At 40.4% G+C, this 12,399-nt stretch overlaps 1 pseudogene; it reads left to right on the top strand.

The window, feature by feature from the left end:
- Positions 1–6,336: 6,336 nt before the first annotated feature.
- LOC140520410 (zinc-alpha-2-glycoprotein-like) lies at positions 6,337–11,670 on the top strand (annotated as a pseudogene).
- The last annotated feature ends 729 nt before the right edge of the window (positions 11,671–12,399 follow it).

Here is a 12,399-nt window from a genome sequence, read left to right as displayed (position 1 = left end):
AAAGCTCTTATTTATATCAGCTTCCCGAGTACCAATTTTCTAGAAATCCCCAAATCCAGGTTTTTGCTTTAACCCAAAGCCATGAAGTCAGGCAATCATTTTGCAGTCCCCTTGATCAGATCCATATGAAGGCAAATTCCAACAAGTTCTTAAGGTACTCTCAGAGTCTTGACCTTAATGTACTATAGTAAGGAAGTGACAGAATCACAGATGTAACAAATGTTCATACTGGACACCCCCACCAACAACTAGAGTTTCCTTGGTTCCCAAGGTCTCTTTGCCCCAGGAAGGCAAAAAACACACCAAGGAAACCCAACCCTGAGGATTTCACAACAGTAGTCAGGTTGCCTCACTATATCAAGTGAGAGAAATGATTATTAGGAACCAATTATTTGCTGCAATTCAGATTTCCCCCTTTTCTTAATCTTTTTTTCAAGACTTCAGTCTCTGAAAGTTGAGTTAACCTTCTCCTCTATCTAGACCCCACCCAGGTGGGCAGCCACTGTGTTCTGCTCAGGTTTGGGTAGGGCATATGTTCTTTAATAGATTGTCAAGTTGGGGAAACCTAGAAGTGGATGACATAACCAAAGTTCAGGTTCAGTTCCTCGTTTTAATATTCATTCTCTTATTAATTGTTAACCAATCAGAGTTCATTGCCATCCTTTTGAACACTCCTATTCCAAAAGGAAACATAAACCATGCCACTATGTTTGTCTTTGGTCTAAGACAGAGATGCCAAATGACCATCCTAAAAGGGTGCTAGCAATATTAAATGCTAGCATTATTAACAAAATGATTAAATGATGTTTCTCAAGCCTTTTTGAGTGCCACACAAGAGTGTGATGTGATTCCTTCCCTTTATTTGTTCCTTTATAGCATTCTCTGTCTGAAGAATTTTAAGGGATCCTGAACCTGGTCTCATATACTAGCTGTGACATACAAAAACTTCAAGAAACATAGTTTCGGGGTAAATAATTATTTTATCATTCATATTAGCAGAAAATAAAAGGAGTCAGTGGCATTCACAAATACCAAAGACCCCTCATGGAACCCACTCAACACTTATGTGCCCTGGAAGAGTGGGTGTTCCTGGGGGTAGCAATAAAATCTGTTTGGTTAACAAGTAATGAGAGAATTAATATTATGATAATATTTTAATGAGGGGCTGGGGTGCGTGACTGACTGGACAAAGTATGGCTATCTCAAGGTAGATTACTCCCCAGTCTCAGGCTATCTAGCCTACCTAAATGGAACACAATGATCCAGAATTCACCTTAGATTCTCTAGTTGAATGTGGTCTCCCATTCAGGATCAAAATGCATGTACCCCAAAAGGCATATACCCCAGGGATTTGGACAATCTCATCAATCAGCAATGTCCTTCAGAGACTGAATGACATACAGGTTTCTGAAAAAATCCTGGTCCTAATTCAATAATTTATTATGAATTTAACAAAGAAAGAATCGTTTCTTTCATAGCTATGGTTGAATTGCCTTCTCTGCCTAAATACACTGACTGCATACAACCCCTAACACTGACATAAATCATGTTGCCCTCTCTAGTGATATTGGAAGGTAACCTAGAACCAAGAACAGGTATAGAGAACCTGGACAAGAACTGAAAATAGATGCATTGGGATGAAGGAATCACTGTATGTTATGGCTGGTGAATGTGAATGGAATGACTTCTAGTCCTCTCTCATCAAGGAATCTGGATATACAGAAAGACAGAAAGGCTTGAAAGTGTCACATAAACGGTTTCTAGTCAAGGAGAACTGTCAATAGGGATAGAGGAGGAGAAGTTTCAGAAAAGAAACCAGAATACTGAGAGGATTAGGACAGCACATGGTTAATTGTGGGAACTGAGTGAACCACACTGATTCTATTTTGTGACTCAGTTCTGGAGGTGGCTCCATTCCTTTTCTATTCATTTAAGGATCTAATCTAATTTCTGTCTTGTAAGAAAAGTATATTCGATTGTGGGAACTGTGAGAAAACCTTACTGTTATATTTGAACCTAGCCCTACCTGGCTGGGAAGCTAGACCACTTCTACCTGCTGCTTAGAGATCCTTAACTAAGGACCTAGGTTATGCTGATTAGAAACCCAGTCAGATCCAACAATTGATACAAAGAGTTTTCTCACAATTGTATGTCTCAAGCAACCTGTATGTCTTATTTCAAAATTGGCTTTATACTGATCAGTTGTTGTTTCTGTGTTTCTTTGGTTGTTACTTGGGGGAATGGAACACCTCCTTTTCTAATTTCAGAGAATTGTATCTGTTCACTCTCCCTCTCCCAAGTTGAAAAGTCCTTAATCTTTTATCCAATTAGAAATCAGATACCCTAAAGTTATATTGTTTCCTTTTAATTAATTAGTCTTATTAATTGTTTTAATGTATAAAAATCTGTCTCCCCTTTTATTTTGGGGTCCAGGAGGAGATTTGGTCCCAGTTTGCTTAGCAATAGGCATGCATTGTTTAATAAATTAATATGCCCAGAGGATTAAACGTTTGTTTCCTAAGTCATTTCATCTTTCACCTGCCACAATAATTGGGGGTCAACAGGGGCAAATAAGTACCCAGAACACTCTAAAGTGTTCTTAGTCTTTGGGTCACAAACTAGACATTTTTATCCTGACAGTTTTGAACAAGGAAAACCTCCTAACATCTTGCATGAAAAGAAATGATTAGTACAACCAGAATAAGAAATGAAATGGTTTGTTGGGGGGAAAACTTTGTATCTAATGTCTCTGATGAGATTCTGATAATCAAGATATACAGGCAAGTAATCAAAATATATGTCTGAAAACCATTCATCCTCCAATAGAAAAGTGATCAAAGAATATGAGCAAATAATTCTCCAAAAAAATGGAAACTATGAACAACTACATGAAAGGATAACTCAAAATCACTCGTAAGAAGAGAAATGCAAAGCAAAACATCTATAGGTCTGTGGTATCTCCTCACACCTAACAAACTGACAAAGCTAACAAAAGTGAGAAAAACTTTTCATTGGATGAAGTTGTGGAAAGACAAATGTGTTAATGGACTGTTGCAAAGGTAAATTGGTCCACCCATTTTGAAAAGCAATCTGGATCATTCAAAGAAAATGATCAAAATGCCTATATTTTTTGTTCTAAAGAAGAAGAAAGAGAAGGAAAGGAGGAGGAATCTCACATACAGGAAAACATAACAACTAGAAACAAAGCAGAGCTTATTGATTGATGAATGGCTAACAAATTCTCACATATGAATGTAATGGAATATTATCATACTCATAGTTTTAAATGTCATTGTAAGGTGTGAGAGTCCATACACACACACACACACACACACACATACATACATACATACATACATACATACATACATACATACCACAAACACATACACACTTTAATTAATAAGATGTTCTATAACTTCAGAGTTTTATTAGATGAAAATGTCACTTTGAGTTGTAGAATCAATCAGTCAATAAGCATATGTAAGCAAGGGGGAATGCCTTTGGATCAAGAAGGGGAAAAGTGTGATTGGCTAATCAAACAAGTTAACCATTCCTCTAGGAGTTTTTATTAGCAGGAGAACTTCAGCCATTCTCCAATTCAGGGGAGATAAAGCCCAGGAGATTTCAACTCAAGCCAAGTCCCTAGAAAGGAGCGGAGTTTAGTGAAAGAAAAGGGTTTCTTTACTCACTACACCTATTGACTATGTAATTGAAGATGATGCATCTAGCAGAGAGAGACACACCAAGTACCAACATCAGATACAGAAAAATAGACACCCAAGATAGGGAACAGTTCCAAGGAGGGTACCACTTCAGCTTATGAGAGAAGTGTCATCTATGGATTTGACAAAGGCAGTGACCCTTAAATCCCAGCTAAAAACTACTGCATCTTAGGGGTAGTAGAGGAAGAGGATTTCTAATAACCAGGAGTCTGGAGTTATCACTTTGCCACCTGCGTTCTCTACACACATACCTCACTACCTTTGTACTTTAAGTCTAAATCAACCCCATTTAAGCACTTTGTGTATGCATGAGGAGAGTTTTCCCAGTTTGGGACAATGCTTCGTAATTCCTTTTGTTATTATGCCATTTTATAAAATACCTTTGGTACAAACTAATTAAGTGGGACTAGCCATCATTAATGAGAAACAAATTGATGGGGGTTGTTGAACAAGAGTACTAGAAAGCTAACACCTCAAAAACTCATTATTTGACAAAAACTATTGTTAAAACTGGAAAATAGCATGGCAGAAACTAGGTATAGACCAACATTTCACAAGGTATGCCAAGATAAAGCCAAAATGGGTACATGATTTTCAATTAAAGGGTGACCATAAGCAAATTAAGAGAGCATGAAATAATTTATCTGTTAGATTTATCATAATTTAGTACCAAAGAAAATACAGAGAGCATTGCAAAATATAAAATAGATAAATTTGATTATATAAAATTAAAAAGGTTTTGCACAAAAATCAATGCAATCAAAATTATAAGGAAAGCAGAAAATGGGGGGAAGGATTTTGCAACAAGCACCATTGATAAAGGTCTTGTTTCTAAAATACATAGAGAACTGAGTCACATTTATAAAAAACACAAGTCATTCCCCAATTGATAAATGGTCAAAGGATATGAGCAAGCAGTTTTCAGACAAAGAAATCAAAGCTATCTATAGTCATAGGAAAAAAATGCTCTAAGTCACTATTGATTAGAGAAATGCAAATTAAAACACCTCTGAGATACCATCTCACATCTATCAGATTGGCTAATATGACAAGAAAGGAAAATGATAAATATTGGAGGAGATGTGGGAAAACTGGGACACCAATGCTCTCTTAGTGAAGTTGTGGACTGATTCAACCATTCTGTAGAGCAATTTGAACTATGCCCAAAGGGCTGTAAAATTGTGCATACTCTTTGAACCAGCAATACCACTGCTAGGTCTATATCCCAAAGACATCCCAAAAAAGGAAAAAGAACCTATTTGTACAAAAATATTTATAGCAACTCTTTTAGTAGTGGCTAAGAATTGGAAATCCAAGGGATGTCCACCAATTGGTGAATGGCTGAACAAGTTATGATATATGAATGTAATGGAATATTATTATCCTATGAGAAATGACAAACAGGATAATTTCAGAAATATCTGGAAAGACTTACGTGAACTGATGTTTAGTGTAAAAATTATGAAAACTGTGAAAATGGAATGGTTAATGACCTTACCAACCACCTTAATATGCTTGAACTTCCTTACTAGCCAGAGGAGGTCAAACTGACTGGGGAATCAGAATCAGCTAATCCGTAGGCAAACTGAGCATCCCTCAAGCTCATGCCTGAGATCCTTGCAATGTTTGTTTGATGAACCCAGAAATCCCTCCAAAAGCACTTTATTGATAATGTGAGACATAGGACTCTCCTTATCCTGATAAGCCCCCACCCAAGCTAAAAGGAATTTAACACAAAATAGGGAAACCCAATGCTCTACTCAACCTAGTGGAAACAGACTCTTTTGTCTAAAAAGCCCAAATTGGGGGGTGGGGGAGTCTTATAAAAGAGGCATTTCCTCCATCAAGAGGTGAAATGACGATTGAGTGACATCAGCCCCTGTTAGAAAGGTATAAAAACTGTGTATCCCAACCCCAAAATGAGCTCTTTTGACTACAGCTCAGCATGCATTCAAATCTGCTTTGAGAGAAATAAATGCACAAACAACCTAATTTCGTTTGTCTTTGTTAGACCAAACTCTGAGGTTGACAATAGTGAAGTGAGAAGAACCAGGAGAACATTGTCCACAGTAACAACAATATTGTTCAGTGAAGAACTGTGAATGACTTAGCTATTCTCAGCAATACAATGATCCAAGACAACTCCAAAGAATTAGTGATGAAGCAAACTATCCGCCTCCAGAAAAGGAACTGGCATTGTTTGAATATAGACTGAAGCATACTTTTTCTTAAAGTGCTACATAATTTTTAAAATTATTTTTTAAAAGAATGACAACTACTGGCACTATCCCAGTCCCATCTGTGGACACCTCTCCCTCTCAGCGACACCTGATGGTTGTTACCTCTGAGGTTTCCTGCCCTCACCACAAACTCTATTTTGCTTCCGTTCTAATGGCTCCCAGACAAGAGCAGGCATTGCTTAGAGACAGATGTCCCAGCTGGCAAAGAAAGGAGGCAGGACCTCTGCAGAGCAGTCCCCAGCAGGGGTGGGAATAAAGCTTAGGGAGGCTCATTTCTCATTTGGGTGCAGTAGAGTATACCTGTCTGTGGAAGAGAAACTTCACCCCAAAGGGATACTGTTGAAGAAACCAAGTCCCTACGTTAGATCAAGATGGAGAGTCAGAAGACAAGAAGAGAATCGTTCTCATCCTGGATGCTAATTATGGGCATGATTGTTCTGAGGGATACTGAGGCAGGTGAGTCAGAGGGTGGGGCAGGAATACAGAGATGGGAAATTGAGATCCTTACTAGTTTGAATAATGTGGTCGCATGAGTTCAAATTCACACTATTCAAAATTACAATTATGTAAAACATGGACATTGGTTTCAGCCCATTGGAAATATTCACTGCAAATTTAAAAGAGAGGACCACTTTATAGGATTCATCCTACATCCTATATACATACACCCTACCTACTCATTGAAACTGAGCTGAATAGAGCTCCTCTGAATAGATGAGGGTGACAAAGTTTCTGCACTCGGGGAATTCCTAGTCCAAGAGGAGGTACAACACTCCCAACTCCCCCAGATCCTCTAGTCACATTAGACACAGTCCTCTGTCTTCTAGTAGTTTCCCATGCAATGGCAAAAACAGGTCCTGGCCACAATTCTCAGCTGAGGTCTCACCTTCTACAAGAAGTTCTTCCCAATCCTTTTTACCCTTAGTGCTATTTCTCTGAGACTATCCCCAATTTATCCCATGTCTATCTTGTTTCTATGTAATTATTTCCCCAATCACCTTGTGAGCTCCTTGAGAGAAAGCATTGTAGGGTTTGTTTGGGGTTTTTTGGTATCTCTAGCCCTTAGCACAGTGCCTGGCACATAAAAGTCACTTGATAAGTGTTTGTGGACTAACTGACACACATCAGTCTCCATTCTGGGGAGAAAAAAATGCTGCCATAAGATACAGGAGAAAGAAGGAAAAGGGAATGTACTCAGATTGATGAGGATTTGCTGTCATCCCAGAGCATGTCCTCTGGTAAAGGAGCCGTAGTACATGTCTCATGTAAATGGACCAGAATGCATGCATAAGCTCTATGGAAGATACTCAAGTCTGGAAAAATCTAGAGATTCTCCCAAACTCCCCTGCTACCACCATCTAGAAATATCTGAACAAAGCTATGGCTAGAAGTGCTGTGGTTAGTTCTAAAGGAATCCCAACCAAGTAAAGCTAATAGTAATTATTGTTACTATAAATTATTATATTGATGACTAATTATAAATTGTTATAAGTAAAAATAGCATCCATATAGTGCTTTAAGATTTTCAAAGCATTTCAGGCAGGGAGGACAACCACTGAAGGGGCAGGAGAGAGTCAGAGAGTGCCACATAGGGGTAATGGTAAGAACGGTTTGCTTGAACTAAAATAACAATGAAGGGGAAATAATGTGTAGTAAGGTTGGAAAGGGAAAATGTGGCAAGGCTGTAAAGTACTTTAAACACTAAACTGTGGGATTTTTATTTGGTCTTAGAAATAATCAGAAGCCACTGCAGTGTATTGAGTATGGGGTTAACATGAATAGATCTATGATTTTGGGAAATTGCTTTGAATGTTATGTAGTAAGATCTTTTCCCACAACTAAATCAGAAGGCATTAAAGTATGAGGAGGATGGATTGGAATGGGGAGAGATTTGAGACAAGGAGACCAATTAGGAGGACATTGCATTAGTCAATATCGTCTATAAAATAGAGTTCTCTTGATCCCCATGTTGTTTTTCCAAGAAGCCCCAAAAGGTCTAAGAACACACATGGGAAACCAGCCCTGGAGACCTCCAAATGTCCGCAGTCAGGATATCTCACTGCATCAAACCATCTCTGCGACTCCCTTCTTTCTTCTCCCCACACCGTAGCATTCTCTGTCTGTAGAATTATGATGAGACCAATCTTCTGAACCGCAGACATGGCTGCCCTGCCATCTCTGCTTTAAAAAATTAGTTGTACCACAGCCTGATGCAGACAAAAAAAACTGTTACACTTTCTGTAACAATATCCAAAAATCTACTCGTTTTTCTCTCCCACAGCTTAGCTATATTAATGCCTCAAATCTTCACAGTCATATTTATACATCATTACGTATTTTTAAATGCCAAAAGGCAAGGTCATGGTTGGCAAAGTGCTTACATCCCCAGCCTCTGACTTAGTCAGTCAATAAGGCCCTATTGAGTACTGCTGTGTGCTAAGTTATGTGGTAGGTGCTATTAGGAAAGAATGTTTCGTACCATGCCCCATCTGTACTGTCCTCTGGGAAGGGACCCAGCCTGTCCAACCCTAGTTACATTCCTAACAATGGGAAGCATAGGAAGAAACCTTGGGGTCATAAAATCTGATTCCTATAACCTCTCCTTCCCTTTCTCACAATTAGCTTACCACACCCTTGAGATGTGTTTCACAGCAGTAGGTACAACAAAGTCTCTCTTGGACTTCACCATGGTCAGCTCTATGGATGGTGTGCAGGGGAGTTTCTATGACAAAAAGGACCAACAGCTTGTGATCAAAGAAGCCTGGATGTCCCAGGCCCTGGGGGCCCACTACATTGAAAAGAAGCATCAGAAGTTGGTGTGCAGTGAAATAAACTTTCTCTGGGCCCTCCAGAATTGGATACAGAGTGACACCAAGGGTGAAGGTTAGTCTGCCCCAACTCTGGGCTATGAAGGGATCTGCCCTAAGGCTCAGGACACATTCAACCACATCAGCTTCTCAAGGCACCAGCTCTAAGTCTTAGAACAAGTGTAGAAGACTTGTCATTAGTCTTTGGGCTTTTGTTACTCCCCAAACATACTTAATCACTGAACCCCAACTTAAAGCATGAAGAGTCTATACTTTCCTAAATTCCTGCATTGAGAAATCTGTTACCATTTTTCCTTAAACATTCATCCCCTTTCTCCTGCCATAGCCATCATATCTCAGTGTCTGCTTTTCACAGATATTCTATATTGTTATACACTCGAAATCATAAATTCATTTACTTAGGTTTATGTATTATGAGCATATATCTTCTCCCCACCCCCAGGATCTCTCTCGCTGTCTCTATGCCTCTGTCTCTCTGTGTCTCTGGGTATCTTTGTCTCTAAATCTCTCTGTCTCTGTGTCTCTCTATATGTCCATTCATCTGTCTGCCTCTCTCTCTCTCTCTCTCTCTCTCTCTCTCTCTCTCTCTCTCTCTCTCTCTCTCAACTCATTCACCTAATCTGAAACCAAACTCTAGCAGGTCGGAGGCTGCCAAAGGATTTGAGTACCACTGTAACTTCTGCTCTCAAAGTTCTAGGGGCAATGCTGGTGGAAGGAATACTTTCCTGCCACTAGTTGCTATAGGCTCCCCACCTAACCTCTCATTTAACAAATCAACTAAAATGGTTCCACTATTAGTCAGAAACATTTACTAAACAGCAGGCAAAATAGAAATAAGATAATAGCATTGCACTCATAAATAAGGGACACAACTTCTCACCAGTACACATCGTGTCTGGGGTGAGAAATGAATGCCAATCAAAATCAACATTTCTGCCAGCTTAGCCAACAATCAGGCAATATACATTCATCCTATAGTCACTAAACAGTTCCAGGGATCAGTATTTCCTAGCTATTAACTTCACAGTCCTTTATCTGGGGGCATTTGTGGATTCCAGAAAAGAATCTTCTCTCCTTTACTTATTGGAATGCTTGGCTTTGGGAGTTTTGCCCATGCAACCACTTATCTAACAAGATTTCACCTTCTCGCCCAGTCAAGAACCATTGGAACACATATGGTACAGGCAACTTTCCTATCACCTCAAAAATCAGAAAAGTTCAATGTGAGGTATAATTAAACCCCAAAGTTCACAAAAAACAATCCCTTCCCTTCTGAGGCATACAAAACAGGAATCTTACTTTAGGTCACCACTTCCCAATCCAACTCAATAAATACTTCCTAAGCAACCGTTTCCTAAGCAATGTTCAAGGCACTCTGGTGGGGACTGAAATATAAAAATAAACACAAGACCATCTCTGCCCACAAGAAGATTGTGTCAATGATAAACACCTGCTTTGCTCTCAAATTAACCCTTTTTTCCCCCTCCCTACTCAGATAATCACACCGTGCAGTTCTGGCATGACTGTCACCTAGATGGAGATATCCAGGTGAGCAGCCATTTCTGGTATGCTGTGGATGGAGAGGCTTTCTGTGGAGTAGATGAGCAGCTCAGACACTGGGTAGCAATGACACCTGAGGCCGAGCGCTTCAGACCCTTCTGGGATGTAATTTTCCCCTATAAGATGATAGAACGCTACATGCAGGAAGATTGTGTTGAGCCATTGAAAAAAGTCCTACAGTATTCAAACATAAGGAAAAATGGTGAGGCCTTGCTTCACTCCCCCATATCCTCACATGAAGTCCACATCACATTGACCAGAAGACTGAATATCTATAGTCCCAGGAGCTATCCCAGTCTCAGTGGGAAAATTCATAGCATAGAAATGGTAAGCACTATTACTTCTTTTGGGAGGCGCATGATGTGATCAAAGTCCCACTCTGAAAGCTCTTTATCATGTGGATTTGATACAGAGGTCTAAAACTAGGGATCAATTTTAGCAAATCTTAACATGTAGGGAAAATATCAATCTCTAACCCAAAGATGATCACTGTCACTCAGCCTAACTAAGAGCCAAGATAATCATCAACAGAAGTTTGGTCACTAGCCAATGGTTTTATTTGGTTTGTTTATTTTTACTCTTTGCCAAAAGCAAACTGTCTTCTAAGTTGGGGGGGGGGGAGTCATGAACCACATTGGTGGACCCAGAGACAGTCATGGGTGTTCTGAAGTGAGGAGAGATGAGGTGAACAGCAGACTCCCACTGAGCTTTAGACATGCTGCCTTCTCTCCTGCTCTGTGCCATCAGTTCCCCCTGACGTGACCGTGTCCTGACATGATGCTCCTGATGGCAGAGTCACCCTCTTCTGCAGGGCTACTGGCTTCTACTCCCGCTCTATCATGCTTCACTGGGAAAAGGATGGAGTACTGGGTGTGTGGGGACAGGAGACCTCCAGTGGCACCCTGCCCAATGCTGATGCCACCTTCTACCTCCAAGTCACACTAGAACTTCCACCCAGTGACCCTGGGATAGGTTACACCTGTGTGGTACAGCACAGTGGGCTAAGGACTCCAGCCATGTTCCCAGGTAAGTACCTCATCCACATTGGTTGAATTCATCCCAAGGAGGCCAATTCTTGGAGTTTCTTCCCCCTGTCCCCTGGAAAATTCACCACAGTCCCCATTGCCTCATGGGGAAATTCCCACCTCTGTTTATCTGCTGTCTTTTGTTCCTGAAATCCCTGGGAAGCCAACTATGAAGAGACCTTGGGTCATGGCACTAAGCATACTGGCACTTATCATCCTGGTCCTGAGCTGTGCTGTGGCCTTCCATACATGGAAGAAATGGAAGACAGGTGTGTATGTGGGGAGATCCTAAGGAGTCAGGAAAGTACAAGAGTAATGGATGGAAAGGACTTTACCAAGGACTGTGTAGATGCAAGAAGGGAATGGAGTCAGAAATGGGGATGAATATGATAATGTTGATGATGGTCCTGCAGCTAATGGGGATGCTGATGCTAGGGATGGTGGTCATTCCAATCAACTTGCAGTACTGCTATGAGGAAACCCCTCTCCAAAAGGAATCTCCAAATCTCAGAGCTCAAACAAAAGTCCCCTAGTAAAATCAGCAGTCCCTCCATTCTGTTCCTTCTTCTCTGCCCATTCATAATGGTCAACTGCTTCTCCAGTGGTGATCTGACCACTGGCACAGACCATCAGGGTTGTCATCATTACTGCAGCCTAAGTTAACCCTGGTAGACAAACATATTAGATCACCCCATTGCTGCGTGTTGAGGCTCAAAAATCCTCAGTGAAATATGAAGGAGCTACGGCTAGTATTGGTAAAGCAGTTAACCACACTGATAGAAGCACTAATGTTTTTAAGTACTGAGGGATGGTGAGGATGAGGATTACAATGTGATTAGGGTGTTGATGATGAAGATGGCTATCCAATAACATGGAACATATTACAGAGGAAAGTAAAGAAGCCCCCACCCAAAGGCCATCACAGGGTGGGATGATAAAGAAGGGAAGTCGCTGGGTAGGCAAGAGCTGTTTGGGAAGGTAACACAGAGGCTGCAGTGTGTGTATATGTGTGTGTATGTGT

Source organism: Notamacropus eugenii, chromosome 1, assembly GCF_028372415.1.
Source record: "Notamacropus eugenii isolate mMacEug1 chromosome 1, mMacEug1.pri_v2, whole genome shotgun sequence".
NCBI lineage: Eukaryota > Metazoa > Chordata > Mammalia > Diprotodontia > Macropodidae > Notamacropus > Notamacropus eugenii.
Note: the sequence above shows the minus strand (reverse complement) of the source record. Positions and strands in the feature narration are given on the sequence as shown.